Consider the following 15703-nt stretch of genomic DNA (forward strand, 5'->3'; position numbering starts at 1 on the left):
TAAACTAGATAGCAATCAACTGATATTTACATAGAATATTTAAAGAATAAGCAAATACTTTAAAAAACCAATCATAGACTGGAGTAAGAAATTCTTGCAAAGTTAGTGACTTAAATTGATGTAAATGTATTTTTTTACAGTTTTATAGGTCATGATGTCTCACATACGTTTTAATGGGATAGAATCAGTAGGGCTGTGTCACTTCCCGGAGTCTCTAGGACAAAATCATTTCCTTTCCATTTCCAGGTTCTAGAGGCCACCTGCCTTCCTTGGCTTGAATTCCCCTCCCTCCTGTTGGAAAACCAGCAACATTGCATCTCGCTGGCCATTCTTTCATCATTAGTTTCCTTCTCACTGACCACACTATAGATAAGGGCCAATTCTAAGGACATATCTGAATAACCCAAGATATCTCCTCACCTCAAGGGAATTTAATCACAGGTACAGGGTCTATCTTGTCACATTATATAGTCATACCTTCCTGAGATTCAGACATCAGACTTTAAGGGGGCCATTATTCTGTCTTCCACACAATAGTTTGCTGTGTCTTCCATACAAGATGATCTTACAGTCTGTGGTGAGAGAGGCTATTGAGCGTGATCTGGCATCACTGAAAAAAATAGGAAAAAAAAAAAATTCCCCAGATTTGGAGTAATCACAAACTTCCACACAGCATCAATATGAGACTGCAACCAGATATAAAGTCCAAAACTGGGCCATTTCTTCAGTATATTCATTCATTGAAACTTTTGTTCGTGGTGACCAGATGTCTGCTGTTTGGTTAGGAATTAATTCTGTAATTGTTTAAAAAAAAGAGTTTGCTATCCAAGGCCACACATGTGGCTCAGGTGCGTTTCAACAGCTCTGTTGTTAGTTTCTCTAATTAAAGCCGGGATTCTGGATATGCATGCATTTTTTTTCTGAAGGCTACATGCCCACTCAATTAAATGAAAGCAATAATCACTAGAATGGAGCGCTCTTCAATCTCTGCCAAATGTGTAAATTTTAATCCAAAGATTGCTACAAGGAGGAATATAAAAGGAGATTATACGTGATGTACTATTGTTTTAATTTTTAATAATTGATCTTTGAACAAATATAGCTAAATGATATCATTTACTATATATTGTTGTTACATATTTCTATATAAAAAACACAATCCTCCACAAACTAAGACATCTGCAATTTTTGATAAAGTTTTCTCAAGAGTAAAATTTCCTAAAATTGTCTTATTTAACTATTGGAAAGAAAGTGAAAAATATTTGGAAATAGAAGTTATGCAACACAAGTGAACACAAGGGCTAATCCTTGATATGGATGGGAGAAGAATTCATGAAGGGAAAACAATCTATAAAAGCATCAGATGAATTCAATTGAACATACTAATTAACTTCACTCCCTGAAGATGTAATTTTACTGTCACCATCTTGAAATATCAAGAATGAGAGTGTTTTCAGATTATAAACTCTGAACGAAAATAAAAAGACATCAAAATTTTGTCATTTAACGGTTTAAAAAATACATTTGTTGTTTACTAATAGCTTATTTTTTATTGTTATGTTCTTTTTTCCTATATTAACTTTCTAGGGTAAAATACTTCAAACTGAGTGGCTGAAACAATAGGACTTTGTTGTCTTCCAATTCTGGAGACTAGGGGTCATAGCCATATTGGCAGGGCCAGAGAATCCTTCTCATACTTCTGTCTTCTGGTTGCCCCAGGCATTGCTTGCCATGTGCAGCATCACTCCAGGGTCTTTCTCTGCACATGACCATCCTCTCTGTGTGTATCTCTCTCCTTTTCATATAAGGACATCTGTCCATTCACAGGCCCATTCTCCTCAGTTCTGACCTCATCTAAGCTAATTATATTGGTGACAACAGAATTCCAAGTAAGATCACATTATGAGAACTGGAGGTTAGAACCTCATCATATCTTTTGGGGAGACACAATTCAACTCTAACGATCTGGTTTAAAAAGACTGGTTCACTTAAAAGATGTAAGAAAATAATCAATCTAAATCTGGTATAGATATTTTATCTCACGTTTTAATGTAGCAGTAGTTATTCTAAAATACTAAATCGACGTTCACACTAGTTCACCAATTCTCTCATTATTACATTTTTAAGAAATTACATTTAATATAGTTTTAATGGACTAACAAAGTTGAATATGTTTGTTCTGTCTTATTAAAATACATTCTATAAAGGAATAAAGAGAATAATAATATGGGCCAGATTCAAGAGTTTATTTTCTATTCTCAAATTCTGATTCTAAAGAAGTAACCACCATCTCTTATTCTATTCGCATAAGGAATGAAAGAAATAAAGCTGTTTTTAGTGTCGCCCAAACTGCTCCATGAGTGTGATAGTATTCTAAATACTACAGAGATTACATAGGTGCATATGATTATCTCAAACACTTTGTGGAACAAGGAAAGATCTGAATGAATAAATAAATGAAATGCATGCAGCTGTTGCAAAGTCATCTTTATTAATTTAAGCAATGTGAGCTATGATAGGTTTCTATTAGAGAAAACTAGACCGAGATGTGACCCTTGCAATTAACAATATATTCTTTTTATTTAAAGATTTATTTATTTATTTGAAAGTCAGAGTTACAAAGAGAGAAAAGGAGAGGCAGAGAGAGAGGTGTCTTCCATCCGCTGGTTCACTCCCCAATTGGCCTCAGCAGTCATAGCTGCACCAATCCGAAGCCAGGAGCCAGGAGCTTATTCCAGTCTCCCACATGGGTTCAAGGGCCCAAGAACTTGGGCCATCCTCCATTGCTTTTCCCAGGCCATTGTAGAGAGCTGGATTGGAAGTGGAGCAGCCAGAACTTGAACTGGCACCCGTATGTGATACCAGCTCTGTAGTCAGTAGCCATACCTGTTACACAGAGCTGGCCCCACAAGTGCCTTTTTCTTTAAGCTGCCACGAATCATCTTCAGAATGTGATGTCATCAAACAAACAAACAAACAAACATGTTCTTGACTACTGTACTCAGTATGACTCTCAGCATTTTATGATAAAATAAGAACCCTAGTATGCAGCCTCCCTAGGCACATCATACAACATCCTTGATGTATGATTAAGTTTCTTCTGGATAAACCCATCAAAACCCCCATACTTTGAAAATGCAATTAAAGAACTTAAACTTTCGAACAGCAGCTACGTAGTTACTAAACAAACAGTAGAGTTATCAGTTGTTTCTCCTTGTGTTCTGTGACTAACTAGGAACCATGGTTTTTTGCCGCTGCCTAGCATTGTGAGAGAATATTCCTAGCCTTGCAAAAGACCAAAGATAAAAATTCAAGATCCAATGTGTGATTCCTATTGAACAAATGTGGTTATTGCACTATCCTAAAGCTGAAAAAATTGGTAAAGACACTGTAAGTCAAGAACCATCTCTATCGTTTTTCTGAATTCCTATCACTTGTCAATGATATTTTTGCAGAGTAGCCACAGTTAGGATGACACATATATTCTGCTTCGCCTGGGACAATCTCATGAATACCTGTTGTGTTTGTTCATTGGTTTGACACTTCTGAATTATGTGTTTTGTAATGAGGTATAAATTACAAATAAATACCAGAAAATATGCCAGAATGTGTATGATAGACTTTGATTTTATAGTTCCAGCTTCTGCCAAAGTTGGAGCTATTAGTGTGTGAAGCACATGTATGTATATGGACTAAGGACCTCTTTTAATGTATAGTCAGACCAAAAAGATGACCAGCAATAGCTCATTATTTTTCATGACTCCTCCCAGACACATCACATTGTCTTTCCCAAGGAAAATCTACCAGGATATTGCTGATACTAAAATAAAATGCATTTTGCCATGGTGAGCTTAGGGCTTAAGACAGTGGCAGGAAAAGAATTCTGTATCACTGTTGTAGCAGTGAAAGATCTTAGTTTTATTTTTTCCCTCTCAGGTAAGCATCAAGATTTTACGTAAAAACTCAGGCATATTGAATCAGCTTTACATTTCAGCAAGAAAGTATTTTGAAATCTTTTTCTTTAAATAAACAGGAAAGAGGTATTTTTAAAGGTTAAAAACTCACAGCTTGTCCCCCTTGGTTATGCTTACTTTTGTCAACTAGTTTCAATCACCTAATATCATTTACAACAACAACAAAAAACACTGGGAAAGAAACAAAGGGACCATATAAAACGGCATACTATGATATATCAGCAGAATTTGAAACAATCCCAAAGAATGAGGGACCCCCAAGGGAGAAGAAAGCTATTTGGCTGCTTGACTAATTATATGCACTAATAGATTTCCATTGGGCCCTCTGGTTTTTAGGAGTTCATTTAATTGCTGGATCAAATTAGATGTATTTTACAGCTCTTCTCATGGCCAGGGCATATATGCAGAAATGGAGCAGATGTGGGAATTAGAGAACATGACTTCAGACTCTTCCACTCTAGTTTCTTTGAATATCTTGAGCCACATTTTTGTTACCAATAACAAATAATAATAATAATTGAAACCAAATAACTGTCCTAAGGGTGACCAACAGGAAGAAAACTGTAAAATATGAAGATTTATACAAATGAAAATTTACTATTAATCTAAATTGACTTGAGCTGTACCTTTGCAGCTATAATGCCACTTTAAGCTTTTTCCTCTAACGTGTAAATAAGCTTATTTCCATTGTAAGTCACATAAAGCTGTTTACTCTTCTTTCAAAAATACAAAAGATCTTCTCTTAATTTTTTTTGCTAACCTAGTTAATGGAAAGAATATGTTTCTTAGATAATGCTTATAAGTGCAATCTTTAGTCCACTTTATGTTGCTGTAACAGAATACCTAAAACTAGGTAATTTATAGAGGCTGGGGATATTTGGCTCCATGGTGCTGGAGGCTGGGAAGTTCAATAGCTGGTGGTTGCATATGGTGAGCATCTTGTGTTGTCTCATGGCAGAAAACAGAAGTGCATGCAAGTTTATATGAAAGAAAAGCAGAATCAATATGAGCAAGTAAAGTCCCTTTAGAACAATCTCCCTCTGGTTATATATATATATATATATATATAGTGATATATTATATAACCTCCCTCTGGTTTTATATATATATAAATATATTTTTATATATATTTTATATATATATATAAATTATATATATATATATATATATAAAGGTATTCCACCATTCAGTAGGACTCAACCCAGATGATCAAAACATCTCTCACCAGACCCCAGTCTTCAAAATATGCTGCACTGGGGATCATGCTTTGATGAGGACTCTTGGAGAAAAACTATATTCAAACCACAACATAATCCTATTAACAAACACATACGGATTTCTGTCTGGGATTCTGAAGCAGTAAACACATTGTGTTTTTAGTATACAGCCAAATATAGTTAAGAATCAACATCACATGAAATTCTCACTAACTTCATTTTGGTAGCATTATTTGATCCTAGTGAATTAGCAGTGTTATAATAAATGCCATTTTTATTATCTATGTGAGTAGTATAATAGGAACTGATTTACATTTGTCTGTTGTCTCTACTAGTAGAGAAATTTATCCGAGATAGGACTGTCTTCAGTTATTACTTGTGATGCAATCAACCCTTACATCTCAAAATATTTAGAGATTGATAATCAAAAGGAATCTGTAGGGGATTTCTCTCTGTAAATAGCATACAATAACATACAATAATTGGATGAGACTACTAGATATTACTGGATAAACTAGAATTTAGTCAAATAACAAGGTGATGACTATCACAACATATAAATTAAGGGAGACACAAACATAGATTTTTGCTTATTAACATTAAAGCGTTGTTGGTTCTGTGTTTCGCTGTCCTCCTATAGGTTCCTATAGACTTTTTCCAGCCACTTCTATTGTATTCAGTACTTTGGGATGGCTCTGTAAACAGATGAAGCCAATAATGTATTAACAGTACCAACTGAGAGAAAGTATGGTTAACTGAGGTTACTAAAAACGAAAAGCAATTCAAATCAATTGGTAATTTACAAAAAGAGTTTAAAGACTTTAAAAGCTATTATTAAAATTGCTATATTGGTCTATTAGGTTAGGTTATATGTGTGTACATATTGTATGTCCACATGAGAAAATTTTATTTTTATTTTAATTGGCTTACAGATAAGATTGTCCATAAATTTAAGCTGCTAAAATTAATCAAAGATACATTTTAATTCGTGTGACCTGAATCTGTGTATCATATTTTAAACTTGTTGGTAAAAAGAAACTAAAGACATTTTATATGTTTGTGCTTAAGTTTACTGGTTAAACAAACTACACCATGATAGATATTTAAGAGGTGTTTCCAAATACATGATTCTTAAAATTTATAGAAGGCATTGGACCTTCTGGTAAATGTTTTCTTAAGTTGTTATCTAATGGTTGAAACGGTTTGCTAAGTTTTCATGTGATATTGCTATTTTCAGCAAGCGATCTAGGACTTGCTCCCTCATTTCTCTATTCTAAGCCCAACTTGTTCTTTCATTTCTCTATTCTCTTCAAGGTAGGAAACTAATTCTATTATGAAGGAATCTGTAGGACGCACAATTTAATCTTTAGACCTTATAAAACAGATGGCTAACATTTTTCTGTAATAGCATAGCCAAAATAAGAGCTTAAATTATAATCTCATAGCTAGATTTACTTCGCCATCAGCAAAGTAAACAGTAAGTAGAAAAAACCTCCCTTTCAGACCAAAGGGAAAGAAAGTTTTAAAGTGAGAATATAATTTTCCTCATGGGCATTGTCTACCTTAGAAAAACTACTACAGAACATGCCTGTGACTATAGACTTGTAGTTTAGGCCACCGGAGATTAGAGATGGGACTTGGGCTCTCCCTTGACTTGCATCCTCTGGTCTGCTTTAACACAAACCAGGAGGAAAAGAAAGCTCGGCATCAGAAGCAATGGGTGGCAGGCCGATTAATGGCCGATCTGTACAGTGATCTGCCCTCAAGGAGACCCAACAGGCCAGTCCACTGCAGTGGCTTTCCATGTGGTAAGCCTGGGCTTCAGCAGAAGTCAGCTTGTGAAGAGCCCTAGCAACTCTGCCAAGAGTTGGATCACTGGAAATGGACCTGCCCTGGAGTCGAAGGATGCCCAGGGCAGAGCCACAGATCTTATTGGCTCTAAGCTGAAAAGCCTTCACTCAGCCCAGCTTCCAAAGTGACCACTGCAGCTGAGGGGACGGCCATGTAGGGTCAGCAACATTGCAGGCAGAACTGTAAATTTCTTGTTAGAGATGCCCCCTGCCTTTACCTGGCCAGCTCTCCTCCCAGGCCACCCAAGTAATGAAAGTCAACAGAGTGCCTTCCCCTAGGAGGTTCACACCTCCCTTAGGATGTGCCCCATGTGAAGAGATAGATAGGTATGGGCCACTTCACTTACAAGGCCTAAAGCCCAACAGATTGTCATCAAGCCCCTTCTGTCAGGTTCTATTTGCCTCTCAATCAGAAAACTTACTTGTAGCTTAGACAGCACCTTTCTTAGCTCCTCTAATAATGACTCTGTCCTTTGTTCTAGACCCTGTCTTGTGCACTTGAGCCTCATTTCTTTGTAATCATAACCTCTACTCTACCACCAATGACTGTACTCCCAACCTGTGTGTACTGATGGTCCTCTTCCCCGATTAATGCTGTATAATTGTTCAAACTTTCTCTACAGACAAACCCCTCTACCTACACAAGATGAGTGACTTTTCTCCCACTCTTGGCTGGAATCAGCTCTCCAGTCTGTTGAGTGTTCCCCAATAAACTCTTTCCCTTAAAACAAAACAAAAAAAAAAAAAAAAAAAGAGGGAGGTGCCTTTCTCTGAAGGGAGGAGAGAACTTCCATTTTGTCTATGACCTTGTCTAAATATGATCAGAGTCGGCAAACTTGGAAAGCTTCCATAGCCTTGGCAACTCATGACGACAGCCTAGGGTGGTTACTGGCGCCATAAACTAGAGTGTCAATTTGTTGGGTCAACAACAGGAGTCACTGTGCACTTGCTCCTCATGTGGGATCTCTGTCCTTAATATGCTGTACATTTTGATTTAATGCTATAACTAGTACTCAAACAGTATGTTCCACTTTGTGTTTCTGTGTGGGTGAAAACTATTAAAATCTTTATTTAATATATACTAAATTGATCTTCTGTATATAAAGAGAATTGAAAATGAATCTTGATGTGAATGGAAGGGGAGAAGGAGTGGGAGAGGGGAGGGTTGTGGGTGGGAGGGAAGTTATGGGGGGGGGAGGCATTGTAATCCATAAGCTGTACTTTGGAAATTTATATTCATTAAATAAAAGTTAAAAAAATTAAAAAAATAAAAAACATTGAATTTGTAATATATTCTATATTTCTTTCATGTACATATTTCTCACATTTATGGAAATTCATGATTTAGTAGCATCACCAAATGTAAAATTAGCTTCTGATAACTTTCTTGAGGTACCAACAGCTACACAGGCTTCACCAGCAGTGTGAAATAGAATTCTGGGGCATCATGATAAAAACAATAATAATTATTATGTATTTACCTAAGGGTAAAGACTCATGGTGTCTATTAATTTTTCCCACAAGGTTTCATGTCCTCTGTTAATATAATATTGTTCCAAATGAAAAGAACTATGAATTATGTATTTTGCATGCAAGTATGTAAGTTAGTTTGGCTAGCGAGCTCATAATGAACTACATTATTGAAAGCAGCATTTTGAGATGGTACATGGTTTTTACTTACATACTTATTTCTGCCCATTAAAACAATGAGCACATCATAATGAATAAAACATACGTCATTTATCACATCTATTGCTAAGGTGCCAATACTGCCCGTAAATTGAACTTGTGCTCTCCCACACCTATGCCAAAATCCCCTGAATATCTAGACAATATTGAAAAAATGAAAGGTTAGGTTTCCCTGAGGCTGTCAACATCTGTATATCTTTCAGAAACCTGAACACTTCATTTTAGAATGTAGGAAACATGAACAGATGGAATTTGACCTTTTGTGGCATATGGATAAAGTAAATCTAATTTCCTCTGTGCTAAATATCATTCTGTAATTATGAAAAAAATATATTTTTTTCAGGATTGAAGATAACCAGAAAGAATTCATAATGATATGGGGATTTATGTTGCCTTGAAGGCATCAATTCTGCAGAATAATAAGTGCTTATACTAATGTGTATCATGATCTGATGCCCTCAAGGGAATAAGTACTTATACATCAATAACTTTTCAAATCTGAACTTTGTCACTTTAAACATCAACAGTTCATAATGTTAACCATATTTGGGAATTCTGTCCAAAGTGTTACACACATTTCAGTCTAGAAAAAAATCTTTCTCATGCTCTATTTTTCTTACTGTTATAATCAAACAACCAAATAATAAATTCAAAATTTGAGATTAATCAGAATTTATGATTCATCTAAATATAAATTACAGATAAAATATGACCAGTATATTGAAAAATAAGTGGAGAGTAATACTGTAATTACTGTTCTTGTTTTGTGAGTTGAATGGAGTGAGAAACATCAGGATTCTTATAGTGCCCCTTACCAGCTTTGGTTAGAAAAGTATCAGCTAATTACAAGATGAAATTAGCATAGAGGAAAGGAATATCGATCCATTTCTGAGTTATTTTAATGTTAATTTCATCTACTGATTGTGTCCCCTTGCCGTATCTAATGGAAAGATGAAGGGTGAGGGAATAATTGGTGTGAACAGCAGTGCTGGAAGAGGAAGAAGGGCAAGTAGCAGAAGCAGATGCTTTCATGTCGCTCAAAGGGATTTGGGAGATTATTCTCAGAAGGAATCAGTAATTACTTCACAAAAGTTAATCCATGGTTAAAATCATCATCATCATCATAAACACTTAACAGATGAGATCATTCATATTAAGTGCCAATTAAAGTGGACCAAAGTGGGTCTGGAAAGCTTTGTGAATTAGGTAAGCCTTAATCTGACTCAAAAGAAAGGAAAAGATTTGGCGGAGCTGAAAGGAAAGCTGGCAGGGCCCTTTACCTGCACACTGGTTTGAGCAGTAATGCTAAAAGAAAATGTGCATTTCTCAATTTTGGGGAATATGAGCAGCTTATTTCTCATTATTGGCTAAGGCTATACTGACTTAGAATGGAGTTGGGTAACAACACTGTATTTACATAACTATTAATTCAATGCCTCAATTTGCATATCATTTCTATTTCATTACCATACCTGTCAATCAGTTCTGGACACCAACCAGTAAAATGGCAAACACTCAAGCTTAGATTCTAAGAAGGAAAAAAGACAAAACAAAACCTATGGCTTAAAAATGACTATATTATTTATTTTTAGTGGTAGAATATGGATTTGGCTAGTATTATGAGTGAATGCTTTTGGTATTCAAGGGCTAGAATTACCAAACACTTTATTTAAAATAAAATAATATATTTCAATCAAATTTTGAATTTCTTTTTTTTAAACTTTTATTTAATGAATATAAATTTCCAAAGTACAGCTTATGGATTACAATGGCTTCCCTCTCCCATAACTTCCCTCCCACCCACAACCCTCCTCTCTCCCGCTCCCTCTCCCATTCCATTCACATCAAGATTCATTTTCAATTCTCTTTATATACAGAAGATCAATTTAGTATACATTAAGTAAAGATTTCAACAGTTTGCACCCACATAGAAACACAAAGTGAAACATACTGTTTGAGTACTAGTTATTCAATATAACCATATATATTTGAAAAAATGCTATAATGAAGATTTATTGTCTGAGACTATGGAAGTATTCATGTTCTTCTCTTTTTAGGTCCATTGCAGAATGATGTTTAAGATTAAAATCTCATAGAACTAAAATATATAATTTCTCATTCACAACTTCTAGAGAAATTATGATTAATAGGAATTTATTCACAGCCTTCTGATGAAGAACTTGTTTTAGAGTGAGATATAATTTAATTCAAATAATTTTTCACTTTCCAGCTGTTTGAGCTTAATGAATTTGGTTTTCTCTAAAAGAATGAGAGTGATGATCAGTAAGCAACTTTTAGGTTATGTTTTTTGAGGGTATAGTATATGTTTCTGTAAGTACTCATGTTTACAAATGTATTTCAAAAACTTTGCAGAAAAATGTAATTAAAAGATAACTATTTTTTGCAAAAAAAAAAACCTCTTGAAATCCACAAATATTTTTTCTTGTGAAACACATCTTCCACTAACTTTTTTAAGTGCTCTCATATTTGTGAGAATTAACATCATGATGTTTCTAATGTACTTTGCACTGCAGCTGCCTCTGAGCTCAATAAATGCTAGATACGGATACTGCTCCTTTTTTATATCTTATTAGCATACATTTTGTCTGGTATGTAGATTTGCTATTGGTAGGGTTTAAGTCCTGGCACATAGGAGAAATGGGGTACAATTCCAGATATGTTACTAATTAATTGTCAGCCACCATTCTCCTTAGACTACAAATTCTAGGTTTTTCAATAATTCTTCAAGTACTTCAGAAGTTACTTCTACACCCTCTTCAGAATTCAACTCACAGTAGTAGTGTTATGAAATTAGTTATTTCATTTGAACTCCTTTTTGCATTTTCCCCTAATACATTTCAACGTAGAAACTGTACTGGTTACTTAGGTTAGTGACTGTTTTTTTAACTCCTTCTGTGAGATTTTTGTCAAACATTGGTCATACATGTACATATACTTGTCACAGCTGCACCAATTTTAAAAAATCTTTTGGTACATATTGCTAACTGGCTCTCAAGAAATGCGACATGTTTTTGTCAGTGGAATATGAAGGTGAGCTGTCTTTAAAATAGTTTTGGAAGCTGCTCTTGTGAAAAATCTCTGCACAGAGATACAACAGGCAACCCAAGCTCAGGCATCAATGCTCTGTCTTAGATTCTGAATATATTTTCTTAGATTTTGGGGCATATAAAATGTATTTTGACAGGATAAACACAATCATTTTAAAAGTAGGACAAAAGTAGCTCATACTTTGGAGAAAATGTAGATGAAGCAAATTATATTTCATCAAAAATAATCCTAGTAAATTGAAAAAATAATTACTAGTTTAGTGAGAGAAATGTAATGTGGTGGTTTGGCTTCCAATCAGGCAGTTAAAAAATTTCCAGCTAATAAATAAAATTGTGAAATTAAAACAAAAACTAATGCAAACTTGACAAGGGTTGGGAAATGTTAATAGACAGTAAAACTCAAATTTGTAATCAGTAGGAGGGTGAAAATCAAAGGGCCATTCAATCATTATTAAAGAAATAGTTTGTGAATTCATTATAGACTGATCTCATTTTCATTTCTGATTGGTAGTTTAAGGGAAGTTACACATAATAAATATGAATGTGAGCAATGCATTTAACATACTAACTTATGAGCATTTGAAAGATCATTCTGTTCCCTGAGTGCACACACAGCTTTGGAAATAAAGCACAGGCAGCCATGAGGGAAGAAGGAGTATCCCTAGTCTATTGCAGCAACGTAACTAAAAGACAAGATGGTTACAGCTCAACAACTCTCATAACCCTGCCATGACATCTTTGTGGATAAGATACAAAACTACACGGGATGCTAGAAAGAATAGCAGGCTAAAGGACTGGTCTTTGTTGATGAATGGATCATTGTCTATTACGGTAAAGTCTTGAATGATATGTTTCAGAAATCTGCTCCTTTAAAAAGAATCCCACTCGGCAGTTTGATCAATGACTTTCCACAACACAGAGAAATCATGGTCATTTTACTTTTTTAATTGGTAGCACAAAAACCAGCTTCTAAAGATCTTTCCAAGTTTGAAGAATGATTTGTATTAAATAATAATAACAAAATATTTACTGGACAGTGCGAAGTTCTACACCTCTCCTAAAATGCTTAAAAGACAAAAGAAAGTCTCAGTTGGAATAAAATTAAAATTGATGAATTCATGTCATTTCGTGTAAAAAATTATTTGAGGCCTTAGATAACACTAAAATGAACACAAATTGGTACAATCTACGATTGACACAAATGATTTTGGGATGCATTGATGCAGACTTAGTCTGTAGAAGGAAGCTAGATGCAGTAGACTGCCTGGGTGCTATCTTGGTGATCTCTTGAGGAGAGAGACAGGAACAACATGTCTGCATTCCTTGGCAAGCCAAGGATGCTGGGAACAGTCCTCTTGTGCCTCAGTCTGTGGGAAGGTTCATGTCACAGAGGCCTTGGACATCTTGTTCCAGAATAATGGCAAGAGTCTATATATTACACAAGATGTTCTCTCCTCCTTGTGAGAGATAGCCTGATGCATATCATCACATAGGCAAAATTGTGTGGATGCAAACAAATACGCACATGCTGACACATCAAGGCTGAATGTTTTCGGGAGAATAAAAGCCACAGGGAGAGGCATAGAGATGTTCCTTTTCTTCTCATGCTCATGGAGAGACTCCCGCTGCCCCCTGCTTCTCCATAATCTCTTGCATTTGTCTTGATTCATTGTGCTCTGTCCCCTCTTCACCTTAGAGAAGTTGCTGGGTGTGATGTGGCAGCTATATGATTGCCTCTAATGAACATGGGGCACACTCCTGGAAACGCAGTATACAGAACAAACATAAACTAAGTCTCTTTCTACTTAGTTTCCAGCCCTATGATCACATTTTAAGGGAATGACAGACATAATGAAATGTTACTTAGAATGATTAAAGAAAGATGCTAAATGAAACACCTCTATTAAATAGATCCTGAAACGCATGTTAATGGTTATGTATGGAGAAGGTGGCAAGGATCAAAGGTAAGGCCTGAGGGATTAATGAGTTGGACACAGCCAGACTCTCACTACATCCTACATATAGGATGATACCAGGGCAAAACACTGTGTATTTGAAATTCATAACCATCAAATGACAACTTTGCTCAGGAAATGCCTTTTAGTCACAGATGTTATCAGTTGAGACTAGATTGCCCACAGGGAACAACATAATGAAAGTGAGATAGGTGAATTGCTGCAGGGAAGCCAGGAATTATCAATAGCATATCTTCAACGCCAGAGATGATTTTTCTGACAATGTTTAACTGTGGTAGATTACATATTATTCCCAATTATCAGAAAATCATCTCTGACATTTAAGGTTTGCCTCTCACAGGAAGGCAGTGTAGTCCCATGACAACTGCCAGAGAAATACAATCGTTCAAGGAGAACCCAATTATTTACAGTGCTTCCTTGTGAGAAGCATATACTTTAGGCTTGACCATATAACTTGCTTCAGGTATGGACTATGCAGGGATGTGGTATATGAGACACTGGAAATAAATTTTAAATACTAGTAGGAGTTTGGCCATTATACCTTTCCCTGTGCCACGTGAACAAGACAGAAACTGCACATCAGTCTGGATCCTAGGTAACAAGACAGATGGAACATAGCTGAACATGAGCTACAGATACTCAGATGAAATCCAGTGTGAGGAATGAACAAGTCTTTACTGTAGTCCACTAAAATTTATGAATTGCTCAATACAGAAACTTTACCTAGAAAAGTCCCAATGAAGAAATAACACAAGAGTCAAGGAAAGTAACTGTCCCAGGGATCTAAGTGAGGTCTTTGGAAGGGACATGTCATATTTCCCTGAAAATATTTGACTGGTTAAATTTGAGAAAGAGGCTTGTAAGGACAATACCTAAACGGGACAAGGTAACTGCCTACACAGGTCTAAGAGGGTTTAAAATTATCTAGTTGTCTCCAGAAGGTGAATCTAGAACAAAGACAGCAGATTTATTCTCAATCTTATAAGAAACTAAAAATTAGAAATCTTCAGAAGTAACATGGGCTTCTTTTGAGATTGCTAAAGTTACATAGAGATGGAGTGATTGCTTTTCCAAGATGTTGGGAGAAGACTCACACTTAAGCACCGGGCTGAATGAGTCAATAAAAGCTTCTATGATAAATTAATTAGTTAATTAATCCATTAATTTTATTCATTTGAAAGGCTGACACACACACACACACACACAGAAGGAAAGACAGAAAGAGACACATAGAGAGAAGCTGAGATCAACCATCTGCTGGTTCACTTCCAAAATGCCCACAAGAGGGGTTGAGCAAAGCTGGAGCCAGAACCCAAGAACTCAAATTGGGTCTCCCATGTGGGTGGCAAGGAACTCAACTATTTCAGATATCACCTGCTGTCTCTCCAGGTGTGCCTTAGTAGTAAGCTGGAATGGGGCGTGGAGTTGGGATTTCAACCCAGGCACTCCAACAATGAATGTAAGTGTCCCAAGCAGTGTCTCAACTGCTGTGCTGACTGCCTGCCGCTAAAACTTTAACACAGTGACTAACGTGCTGTTAGGCTTTTGAAAGAACCCAATTAAAAAAGAAAAGATAGTGAAATTCATCTCTGATTTATCTCTTTTCTCAATGGGCTTTCTGTTTTCAGTTACTAGCAAAAGTGGGCACTTGGGCTTTACTTCTGCTTCTTTGTCTTCCCAAGAGATCTAGATACACCATCAAGTTATGTAGGATATAACAAAATTGGCCCAAGTTTGGCCCTGTTTTATGTGGATATGAGTGTGATTCTCTGGCACAGATCATTTCAGGTTTTCTGAACTTTTATTATTTATTAAAGTGGGGCAATAATGCTTCCCTTACCCAAATCAGTGATGCAGTAATGAAGAAATGAAATAATGTAGGTAAAAGTATCCATCAATAATTTAGAATGCAGAAAGGTAGACAGATAA

This window comes from Lepus europaeus, chromosome 2 (genome assembly GCF_033115175.1).
Source record: "Lepus europaeus isolate LE1 chromosome 2, mLepTim1.pri, whole genome shotgun sequence".
NCBI classification, from domain to species: Eukaryota; Metazoa; Chordata; class Mammalia; order Lagomorpha; family Leporidae; genus Lepus; species Lepus europaeus.